Source organism: Orcinus orca, chromosome 18, assembly GCF_937001465.1.
Source record: "Orcinus orca chromosome 18, mOrcOrc1.1, whole genome shotgun sequence".
NCBI lineage: Eukaryota > Metazoa > Chordata > Mammalia > Artiodactyla > Delphinidae > Orcinus > Orcinus orca.
In genome coordinates this window covers 69,747,007-69,760,050 of record NC_064576.1, presented here as the reverse complement: position 1 = coordinate 69,760,050, position 13,044 = coordinate 69,747,007, and the positions used below count along the sequence as shown (strand labels likewise).

Genomic DNA, 13,044 nt, shown 5'->3' with positions numbered 1-13,044 from the left:
AATGCAAAATCAAAACCACAGTGAAATACCATTTTACACCCAGTAGGAGGCCTATAATACAAAAAAGGGACAATAACAGGTGTGGGTAATAACGTGGAGAAATTGGAACTCAAGAAAATGTCTAAATTATGTACCCCATCTGCAGTGACAAAAGTATGTTTTAAGGACTTCCCCGGTGGCGCAGCAGTTAAGCATCCACCTGCCAATGCAGGGGACACAGGTTCGAGCCCTGGTCTGGGAAGATCCCACATAACCACGGAGCAACTAACCCCATGCACCACAACTACTGAAACTTGTGCACCTAGAGCCCATGCTCTGCAACAAAGAGAAGCCACTGCAGTAAGAAGCCCATGCACCACAACAAAGAGTAGCCCCCGCTCGCCGCAACTAGAGAAAGCCTGCACACAGCAACGAAGACCCAACGCAGCCAAAAATAAATAAATTTATAAAAAAATTTGAATATAAACCTTTTTTATATCCAATCAGTAATTACAGTTACAAGTAAAGTTAATGTAAGTCATTATTTTAATTAAAAATTTAAAAGTAAAAGATAAAATATTCAGATAATAAATTTGAATTAATACAGTAGGAAATATCATTCAGGAAAATAAGATTGAGGTTGTAAAAATGCTCACAACATATTGAAGTGAAAAAAAAAAACAAACCTGAAATAGAAAACAGCAATAATGGCTCATATTTCCTATACACTTGCTATGGGGGCAGATATTTGTTAAGTCATACATATATAAAATCTCATTTAATCCTTACTAAAAACAACTTACGATCTGTTAAATTGTCCCCATTTAATAAATAAAGAAACTGAGGCTTAGAAACTTGCCCAGTTCTCATAATTAAAAATATGTGAAGTTAGACTTAAACTCAAGTTTCTCGGATTCCAAAGCTTATGTTTTCAACCATTATGCTATACAGCTGTCAAAATTATAAATCTCAGAATAATAGAGGTCTGATGTATTTGTATATTTACATGTTTTAAAATATGCACATATATAGACTTTAAAACACAGGAATATGCAAAATATTAATGGTGGTGAACTATGGGGGTTGATTCCTTTGTGATTTTCTGTGTGTCCAGAATTTCCTACACTGAAGGTGTACTATTTTTGTAATAGAAAAATAAATAAATAAATAAAGGCTTTCTTCAGTAAACAAATTAGGCAAAACAAAGAAAAAATACATATAAATGTGTTTTCCCAACATTTAAGCTTCACTCTAGAATAATAAATACACTTATGGATTTATTGAACATTAGCTTTGATTAATGAACATATACTTAACCCCCCCACACACAAAAAAAAGCCTGTGTGCAAATTCAGTTCTAGCTAGTAAGACTCAGCAATTATTGTTAACACCCACTTTCTAAAAAAAGCTTTTGTATTATCTGGTGACTTCTCTACATTTTCAACAGTCATGAACAAGAATAATTCCAATTCAAACTACAGTATAGCGTATTGCATTAATTTTCCTATTTCTATCATGTGAGCTCTCAAGATTGCACTTTGAAATAATAACGCTTTAAATTTATTACTGCCAATAATAACTGCAAGTTCTCAAAATTAAAATCTAGTTTATTCTTAAGTATATTGATTTCATTATGCCCACCCTTAGTCAAATTTTTTAAAAATGTATAAAGAGATAAAGCAGCATATATTTTAAGATATATTAGATAAAAATCACCCTTTTCCTGAAAGTTAACTTCCCCAAGGGAAGTAGTTCATTTCCAAATCTTCTAACACGTTTTCAAGTAAATTCTCATTACTGCAAAGAGATTGCTTCAAATACAAAAAAGCCTTTTTATTTTCCCTTGACAAGATCACACTGCTGCGTGCATAAAATCCATGATTAAAAAGGCAAATGAGTTCAATATTCTAACACAATAACTCCAATTCTATCAATTACATTTCTTCTCTCTATTACAAGTCTAATTTAATTGCCGAGATTTGGACAACTCTAATTCTTTTTTTCTTTTTCAATTCTAATTCTTTTTTAAAAATACTTGCAGTTCATTTTCACTGCTAAGAAACAATAATTTACACTAACAGCATTACTTCACAAATACCCACTATTCACTAAGAAAAATATTTGGCTAAATATAATTTATTTGTTATGTGGTCATATAATTAACACTAAAATACTTTGGCTTGGATTTTATGTTGTTCCAAAATTCTCTTAATAGCTGTTTAAACCAAAATTAGGAAAATTAAGGCGCTTAGATGGCACTTCTCAGGTAAGGCCTATCCTGCTCCCTGTATTTAAAATTGCAACCATGCCTCCCTCTGCACCCCCAACACATGCACCCTTACCCTGAGCCAGGCACTACTTATTCTCTTTCTCTCCTTAGCACTTATCACCAGCTAACACACCGTATGATTGACTTGTCTTTGACTTCTTGTGAAGTTTTGTCCATTTTGCTCCCAGCTTATCCCCCAGTACCTAGAACAGTGCCTGTGACTTAGAGGTGCTGTTGAGTGAGTAATTTTACCACTAGGTTAACGGTGGAAGCTGTTGCTTTTCTCTGAGTCACATATTCGTGACTTAGACAATTTGTGGGAAATGCAATGTTTAATTTTGTAACTAGAGTAAATCCTCATTTTTCACCCTGCTTAGAGCAGGAAAACACTTTCTCCAGTGGCCTCAACTGAGACCTATTAATGCTTCCATGGTTGAAGAGAAGCCTGTGTCCCTAAGACAGTGGCTCAGAACCTGAAAATACAAAACAAACCCAGAAAGAGAGAATTATAGGTCTGGAATTTTGCAGGGAAAAGGGTCAGGGTGCTCCTTTTTCTTTTTGATATTCTTTGAGTCTCAAATGACTCTTCTTACTCAGTTATTAATCATAAATCATATCAACATTCTTCCTCATTGTGCTTACTATACATGCTTTACATGTATTACCTTATTTAATCTTCATAACAACCCTATGAGATAGATAATATTAACAACCCCAATTTACAGATAGAGACACTGAGATTTAAGTATTTTCCCCAAACATCTGGTGGGTGGCAGAGGTCTCTAGCATTTAAAGTTTGCATTCTTAAACACTATGCAATACTGCTCCCCCCACTCATCATGACAAATTACATGGTCATGAATTACAAGAATTCATAGATCCCAACATCACTATTATTACCTGACTAATCCTGCTCATGTTATCCTAAGCACAGACCAAATATAAAAAGGGGAGACAATTTCTGTGGATATGGAATAATTTCTAGTAATTTGAAATTATTAACAATTTCTCTTGACTGACTAGTCATGTCAAAGTAATTTCAGGCTACAAAGCAGCTAAGCCAATAATCAACAGGGAAAAAGTAAAACTAACAAACAAAACCCCCAGAAGTTAACAACAATAACAATAAAAAAACTGCATAAAGTGTCATTAACCTACTAGAAGTCCTTCCTAATTGAAACGGTCATTCATTATGGAATTTGCATACATGGAAAAAAGAAATATTACTTTGTAAAAGAAGTCTTTTCACATATCCCCCCAAAAGGCCTACCTCTGACAGATTTGAAAAGCAATGAATTAAATACTAAAACAAAATGACTTTCTGAAAACTATAGGAAAAGAGAAATGTATTATGAAGCGTGTTTAATTTTACTTCTTGTCCTAAGCCTGAAATGAGATTTGTGATATCAAGGCACAATCTCATATGTACATTATGCCTACTGCCTTATTTAGCACTTTCAAAAGATGTTACTTTTTTTTTTTTTTTTTTTGTGGTACGCGGGCCTCTCACTGTTGTGGCCTCTCCCGTTGCGGAGCACAGGCTCCGGACGCGCAGGCTCAGCGGCCATGGCTCACGGGCCCAGCCGCTCCGCGGCACGTGGGATCTTCCCGGATCGGGGCACGAACCCTTGTCCCCTGCATCGGCAGGCGGACTCTCAACCACTGCGCCACCAGGGAAGCCCAGATGTTACTTTAAACTCCCAAAACACAAAGATAAATTTTCAAAAATTATTTTTCCTACATGTGTTCTATAATTGTTTAAGCTCAACATGTCTGTTTTCTTATCAGAAATTAATATGATTAAAGTAAGAACTCATTAGTATACTATGCTCGAAAAGGAAGCTAACACCCTTTCAAATCACAAACTTAGGGGGCTTCCCTGGTGGCACAGTGGTTAAGAATCCGCCTGCCAATGCAGGGGACACGGGTTCGAGCCCTGGTCCAGGAAGATCCCACATGCCGCGGAGCAACTAAGCCCACGTGCCACAACTACTGACCCTGTGCTCTAGAGCCCATGAGCCACAACTACTGGGCCCACGTGCCACAACTACTGAAGACCATGTGCCTAGAGCCCATGCTCTGCAACGAGAAGCCACCGCAATGAGAACCCTGCAGGCACCGCAACGAACTGTAGCCCCTGCTTGCCAAAATTAGAGAAAGCCCGAGTGCAGCACTGAAGACCCAATGCAGCCAAAAATAAATAAATTTTTTTTTAAATCACAAACTTACACCTACTTAGTGAATCCCATTAGTAGCAGGCACTATTAAGAAAGCCCTGGGGCTTCCCTGGTGGCACAGTGGTTGAGAATCTGCCTGCTAATGCAGGGGACACGGGTTCGAGCCCTGGTCTGGGAGGATCCCACATGCTGCGGAGCAACTAGGCCCGTGAGCCACAACTACTGAGCCTGCGCGTCTGGAGCCTGTGCTCCGCAACAAGAGAGGCCGCGATAGTGAGAGGCCCGCGCACGGCGATGAAGAGTGGCCCCCGCTTGCCACAACTAGAGAAAGCCCTCGCACAGAAACGAAGAGCCAACACAGCAAAAATAAATTAATTAATAAACTCCTACCCCCAACATCTTCTTAAAAAAATAAAAAAAGAGAGCCCTAATCTGCTACAACTTTCCAAGTTAACATGCTTAACACATTTAAAAGTCACAGCTGATGGGAAAGTTTCCATCCTAACTGTGTACATTTCTGTATCATCTGGAATATGCACCACTTAGGTAATTAAAAACTAAATAAAAAATATTTTAAAGGAAAAAAAAAGTTGAATAGGCTCTAGAGATCTGCTGTACAACGTCATGCCTATATATAATACTGTATTGTACACTTGAAAATCTGTTAAGAGGGTAGATCTCCTGTTAAATGTTCTTACCACAAAAAAATACTTTAAAAAATAAAAAATAAATTAAAAAGTCACAGCTGTTGTTTTAAAACGAATACAGTAACTACATTCAAAAATCTTTTCAAACATGAAATTAAGAAAAAAAGTATCATGCCCTCTAAGAATTAAAAAACTTTCCAAAACGGGTTGGTCTCATAAGTACAAATTTAAAATTTCATACATTTAAAATTGTGGATTTATTTTTAAGCCCATCATTTATGCAAATAGAAAGCACTGACAGAAAGCAACAAAATGTGTGCATTTTTGTAGCCCTAATTTTCTAGCAAAAACCATACACAACTTAGCCATTTGACAGACATCAATAATTCCATTCACTGGAAAATGGTTGATGCCCCTAGATGTTTTTAACAAACTTCTGCCTTCCACATGTTGTCACTGTAAATAAGTTACCATTACTATACTGATCTATAGTTACACCTTAAATGACTTAAAATGTGTAGGAGCTACTCTTTTAAACTACCCCACTGTAGTAAAGCTTTTCAAGTTCTTTTACTGGCACTTTATAGTGTTTCTGTATCCTCAAATGTCTTCAGGCTATCAGATCTATATTACTCTCTCTAGGACTGCCCCAACTTTACTACCACCTGCTACTGCTAAAATATCTGTGGTAGGGAAACAATTAAAATAGCCTCATTTGGGTTTTGTACAAAAAAAAAAAATGTAAATTGCCTCAGAAACAGACTTTTGAAAGGTACTGCATAAGGACTTGGTGTGTGTAGAGAGCATGTGGCATCTACGTTAGCAAATCAGGAAACCCTTTCTTAAATCTTTTGAGATTTTAGCCATGTTCCAACATTCATGAAGAAATGACTACTGAATGAGTGAACTGTTCCTGTATTTGTGTTTGGAGTGAAAAAGCATCTGGCACAAAATCTGGAACACAGAAGAGCCTCAATTAATGTAAATATGTATCATGTGTATGTACGTGTGCATGTGTGTGTTTCACAGACACAAAAGGGGCCTGAAGGATGCATACAAAGCTGTCTAAGTAGATTACGAAGGGCATTAGGAATAAAAAGGACTGTGACTGTTGTTTCACCTCCTGTATGAATTTTAGGTCAGGCTTGAATTATTTAATGTATAATTTATATCCAAGTTTGTGTATCCAAAAAAACAGTGCAAGCACAACAGATCATTTCCACACTGTGTACTTTGGATGACTGTCCTCATTGCATACCTGTCAGTCACATGTGACTGAGTTCTATCTTACTGAACAGCTCAGAAGGAGCAGCTCCCACCTGTGAAAGCTGTACAGCATACTAACCACTGCTTTTTCCTCCTTCATGTCAATAGCTCAGTAGCATGGTTTCAAGTCATGCTTCAGAGTACACCGATAAATCTTTTACTTTCCTGCCTGCAGTTGTCCCTTGTTTCATGACATACTATCGCTTAAGAGGACCCTGGCATATACGGTGCCAGTGGAGTTGCACACTGTACAACCTTTGTGATTGGCTGGCTGCATTCCTGTACCTCACCAATGACTTTATTTTTTCCATTTAGTATTATGTTCCAAAGGAGAAACTGTCTAAAAAGTTGAATCTGTAAGTGGGTTCAAGTCTACGGCCATAAAGGTCAGACAATGCCACTCTTCTGTAGACTTCTGGATTTTTTTTAAGAGATGATTGACTTACAGGCAGCATACAGCTTGACTTCTTTGATTCAGTTTTCACTTCTCTATCCTGTGCATCACTGTGTTGCGCATGTAGGACTGGGTTAACTTTAGGGTGCGTAAAAGTGAGGAAAACTTTACCTATGTACAGTACATTCATGTTTTAAATTGGTACATGACCTGGGTCTTACTTAGGCTTTTATTATCAGCCAATATCCCTACAATCATTCAACAAAATAGTTTACAAAGAACTCAGATGCCAAGCATTGCTGAGTTCGGTAAGTGCCCCATCCCTACCCCCAAATTACAGCAAAGTCTCTTGTCAAGGTTTCTTATTAAAATGTTAAACGTAGTCAAGCAAGTCCTAAAACTGAGCCTATCTTCAATGATGCTTTATGCTGTTTTTGATATATAAATTCAGTAGGAAACCAACTTTCATATAACCGCCTTAGAATCTCTGTGAATTTTTCTGGGTAGCCAATTTGCAACTGCCAAGGATTCACTTACTGATAAACTACTGAAACATTACAAGCTAATATTAGTCACCATAAATACTTACTGGGATGATTTTTGGTAAAGGAAAGAAATGACTGAAAGCCAGGAGTGCTGGATGCTAGTTCTAGTTTTTCCACTGAATTTAGGTGGTAAGTTATTTCACCTCCTAGGACCTTAATTTCCTCTTTCATAAAATGTGAGATTTGAGCTAGATGTCCTATAAATCCCTTTTAGCCCTAACAACCCATTTTTTAAAACATGTTAAATATTCTGCCAAAAATATGTATAATGTTTGTTATTTTTTGCAGAATCCACAGTATGCCATAAATAGCATCTCATTAATATTCACAGTATTCATGAGAAAACAAAGAGACATTTATCTTTATATGTAATATCTGAGTCATGAACTGGGACAGCAACTTGTAATGGGTCACAAAACTGTAGTATGAGGAACTTCCCTGGTAGTCCAGTGGTTAAGACTCTGTGCTTCCACTGGAGGGTGCGAGGGGGGTTCGATCCTTGGTCGGGGAACTGAGATCCCACATGCCTTGGGGTTCAGCCAAAACAAAACAAAACTGTAGTATGAAAACAATGATTCTAATTTCTTGATAGTGACTGTAGTATTCTATTCACTACACTATCTTTGTAGTTGTTTTGTTATACTTAGAAGCAATGTGTTTTAACCCTTCTCACACCCAATCAGCCATCTCTAATGTACTCAAACCTACCCTGCTCAATTTCTTACTGCTTGAAGTCTCCACAGCATTCTCCTTCTCCTTTAATCCTACCAGAATAATTATCAGTGATACTTTCTCATGTTTCCGACATACATATCTTAGATTTCCAGGTACAGTATTTGTCTCATTTTCTGCATAATTTCTATTAATTTTCTATATAAATGTCAACTACATACAGAAAGATGTGTCACACCATCTCTACATTCATCAATATAAAGGCTTGGAGCTTGTACCTTTATACATATACATACCCAACACTTCAAAGTATTAAGTAGTTGAAAAGGATGCCAGAGATTCTATGTACTGTGTGCTATGATGGTTTTGGAATTTTCCTCTCTCTGTGGCTTTTCTCACATTCCCTTCTAGGACTCCCAAGCTCTTCAGCCTTGGAAACAATGAATGAAATTGGTCTTCCAAGTTCTCCAAAGACATTGGCTTGAACACTCCTTCTGCATTTTTCCACTCCTGGCTTCCTTGAGAAGAATATCCTGCCTTAGCTGTGGTCTATCACTAACCTGTCTGACCAGAACCTCAACCAAATCTATTTGCTCTCACCTCCCCGCACAAATTTTCAGGCTTGTCCCTAAAATGGGCAGCCAGAGAGACACATCTACCACTAATTCAACGTGTACAAGTGAGACGCCACACTCTACTCCTTGTATCCAGGAAAGTAGGGGTGCAAATTCTAGTCTCCAACCAATGCCAGCAAATAGCAGAGCTGAGAAAAGTGCTACTGACCTAATACTTGGTACTCTTGTTTCAGTCTGAGACTTTACCTATCCCAGAGGAGAATTAAAGGAAAACTGGAGAAACCGTACAATTTTCTTATACTTGTAAAGATTGCCATGAGTCTCAGACCTCAAAGGGCTGAAGTAATCAGTCAGTGTGCTTCTGTGGCCACACAGTTTGTTAAAATACTTAAATTCTTCTGCGTCATTTAGCATATAGTATCCTGAGCTCCCTCCTAATTCATAGTCCAACCCCTTCGCCAGACCCTCCCTGCCACCTCCCACTGACCATCAAGTAACAGGTTAAGGACTTGGCACCCAAAAGGACCCATAGGTTTCCTCTCTAGCATAGTAACCAGTCTCAATTATGACTGGTTGGTGCATATGTAATTAACTCCCCCCAAATCGTGCCTTTTGAACACTGCCATTGGCTCTCTTCAGGGACTCCCAAGGGCTAGCCTGTGCTTTGCCTGCCTTTCCTACCCCTGGGAAACTCAAATGGGTCTTGACAAGGAACAGACCACCATTAGCCACCTCAGCAATCAGCCAGCCAGCTCCTGTTCCTTCATGTCCCCTCTGCCAGAGCTGGCCTGGAACACAGTGGCAGATGAGCTATCAGTAGTAGTGGCAATGACACCCCAGCAAGCAAACACCTGGTGGGGCCCTTCTGAGCCCTTGACCGAAAGGCTGCGACCACTCACCATCGATTCCCCAGAGTTGCCCTCATCTGGTTACTTGTGGGAACTGCAGCTACCGCAGGGTTTTGACTGAGACAGCTAGGAAGACAGCAAATGTGCCAGCTAGCTGACTGGCCCACCACAACAACCATTACATAATTTGCACATTACCCCTGCAAAAAGGCCTATGCAACCAGGCTACCTCTGCTTTTTGCCCACCCTTCTGACATATCTGAGACTCAGCCCCGGTGAGGAAGACAAAGACACTTGTTGACTGTGCCAAGGGGTGGGTCTGACATGCCACTAAATTCCTCAAATTCTGACTGCACATTCAAGAGCCGTTCTGCAATGACCTCTCATCTCAGAGTGTATTCCAAGGACAACAACTCTTGAATTTATCAGCTACCTTAAGAATATGGGTTCTAACCTGATAGTGACTTCTCACTCTTCTTGCCCAAGACTTGGACAGGCCAGCCCAACTTAAAGTAGGCAGGGTTAAGTAAGGGTGTGTGAGGAGTCCATACAAATTGAAGTGGACTCGTGCTTATTACAGACAAACAAGCCCTTTTTTAATCAAGAAAAAAAAAAGCTTGACTAAATAACATACTTGGTGATCTTACATCCCTGTCAGATGGGTGTATTCACTTCCAGAGTGCAGGTCAGGCCTTCCACAATACAGAAAGAAAAATGCAACATGAGTTTAGGAGAACCCCTATTTTTCCCTGATAAATGCTGGTGCTTTCAGTAGGGGAACAAAAAGAAAAACAGCAAAACAAGGAAAACTGGCTCTATCAGAACAAGGGTAGCTTCATGCACTAACGGTGCAGAAGGTCTAACCATTCCACTCATCTTTCATTTTAGTCAATTCAGAGAGGCTCCCTTGATCCAAAGTTTTTAGTTTCTTACAACCTATATATCGGACAGCTAAAACGACCCAGCCGATTCTGTCACATGATCTGGAAAACCAAGCAGTTAACAAAGCTCACTCTACCCTGAGAGATGTTCCACCTAATCTTTGTAACCTTCTGGTCACCACTGAAACTAAAACAAATAATCAAATTCTATAAATCAAGAGATGGTTAAACATAAGCTACACTTGACCAACACCAGGGTCACTCCAGACTGACTCCCAAAGAGCAGAATGCTGGGGGGAGAAACGGAGGAGACTACACTAGAGTGGACGGGGCGCTTACCAGTAGAGTAAGCCCCACCAGTAAGCTTTACGCCTCTGCCTAACTGTTGTCCAGTTAGGCAACCTTAGGTCACTATTCAACAAACACCACAAAATGTTAGTTGGCCTTCCAACTAACTGATAAGATGTCCAAAGATGTTTCCTTCTATTACTACTCTCATTGTCAAGACTGTTCCATTCCAAACAATGCTACTCAAAAGTGTTATCCATACTGATTCCAGTCCATGAGTGGTTTGCAACCAGTCTGCAACAGAGTACAGAAACGAAGTAACTTTTATAGGAATCTGAGAATAATTTTTATATCTGTTGAATTAAATTATAAAATATTTGACTTACATTAAATTTTTTCTAGTAATTCACTTTTTTATTATATGTTACTAAAGTATCAGACTGCAGCGCATTGGAAAATTTTTAAAAACTCATTTTTCACCACAAACAGTTTGAAAAACACCTATTAAAACAAATACAACTACGTCATACTTCTGCTAAAATCTCTTCGGGGATCCCCATTCTCTGCAAGATAAAGTCTTAGTTCATTAACATTGTGTTTTCAGAGTCTCCTGGGCCCTTCTCTAGAGTAGAGCTTTCTAACTAGTGTGCTTGGCAACGCCTCGAACAGGTGACAGATTAAGACTACTGAATGGAGCCTGTGGCAGGTGGAGTTCCCGAGCCCCAGGACCAGAAGCCTTGGCAAGAGTAGCCTGGTCCATTTACTCCAGCAAATTCTACAGATTCTGTTTTCTGTGTGTGTCATAATGTGGACAAGATTGAAAAGTGCTGGTGTCTGGAGTTATCTCCCATTACACTATACACCAAATTTTATGCTCCTCCAACAATGAAAAGCCTGCTTTCCCACCCACATCCAAATTTGTATTTCCATCCCAGACCTCTCCCATGAACTCTGAACACACTACATATTCTACATCTCCATTCAGATATCCAGAATGCACCTTTAACTTAACATGTCCAAAACTAAACACCTGTTTTCCCTTCTAAATGTGCTCCTCCTACATTATATCTTAGTAAACTGTAACTCCATCTTTCTCTCTCATACTCATTATTTGATCTATTCAGCAAATCCTGCCAGCTCTAGCTTCAACAATTCTCACTACCTCTACCTTTATCCCCTGGTTGAGGTCACAATCACCTCTCACTTGGATTATTCCAAGAGCCATCTAATTAGTCCCTGCTTCCATTCTTGTCCTCTAAAGTGATTCTCAAGACAGCAGTCAGAACTGACTGTGCATCTTAAAACCCAAGTCAGATCATGTCATCCCTTGCTCAAAACTCTCCAACAGCTTCCCATCTCAAGCAGAGTAAAGGTCTATATTCCTTCAATAATTTACAAGGCCCATATTATCTGGTTCCTTCTTTCTCTTTGACTCTCTCTTCTCTCTGCCCTTTGCTCACTTAGCTCCAGGCAAATGGACATCCTACTATTCCTTAACCACACCAAGCACAGGATCCTTGGTCTGGAATGCTCCATCCTCACTTCTCTTTGCTAATTCACTCTCTCACTTTCTTCAAGTCTCTGCTCAAATGTTAACCTTATCAGTTAGGCCTTTATTGATTACTTCAGGTAAAGTGGTACCCATTCCACTAAGCCCCACCCTCCCTGCCCCATTTATGCTGCTTAAATTTGTCCATAGCACTTATCATCTGACTGACTAGATACCTGTTTATTGATTTAGTCTGCTTCCCTACCCTGACGCCAGGAGGGCAGAGGTTTTTTGTTTTACACACTGATCTATCTCTATCACCTAAAACAATGCCTGGCACATAGTAAGCACTCATGAAACACTGCTGAATGAATATATACATGCATGAATAAATCCATTACTGTTTCCTTCCTCTGGGACTTTGACCATTCAGTTACTACTGCCTACAGGCCTTTTCCCCATACTATTTCTCCCCTACTAAATCCCACTTTTCCCTGAACCTCGTCCTCCACATTTCACTTACTACCAATCTAGTAAATGAACTGTGGAAAAGTAACGCCACTGCTACACATTCATGCAGAAAACAGTTTACTGCCCCTTCTCACTACTGGTTCACATTTCTCAACCACATTCCTCCAATCAGAAAACACCATTCCATTCCTAGTAACTACAGCTTACACCTGCTATTTTCTCACTGCACTGAGTACTTCTATTATGTATCTGTGTAGATTGTCCCAAGAGTCAGAATACATCTGATGTCCTTAGGAAGAACATAAATCATTCTGACATACACTAGGCAAGACAATTCAGAGAGAAAGCCCTATTTATTTTCCATGCTTTCCATTTTCTCATGACTGCCAAATGCTAGAAGACTTCTTCATCAATACTATCAAGCCTCAATTCCAATTTATACCCATCAGGTATTTCACACTATTCTTGGCCTCCAAGAACTCCAGTCCTCTACTTTATACTTTGGCCAAGTCCTGACAACCTAAGATAAAGAGCCATAGTAAA

The 13,044-nt window shown here is 39.2% G+C and overlaps 1 protein-coding gene across 8 annotated transcripts in view; it reads right to left on the bottom strand.

Annotated features, from left to right (window-relative positions):
- The window catches only part of N4BP2L2 (NEDD4 binding protein 2 like 2), a 62,063-nt gene that overhangs the window by 18,590 nt on the left and 30,429 nt on the right, over positions 1-13,044 (bottom strand). The window lies entirely within an intron of this gene.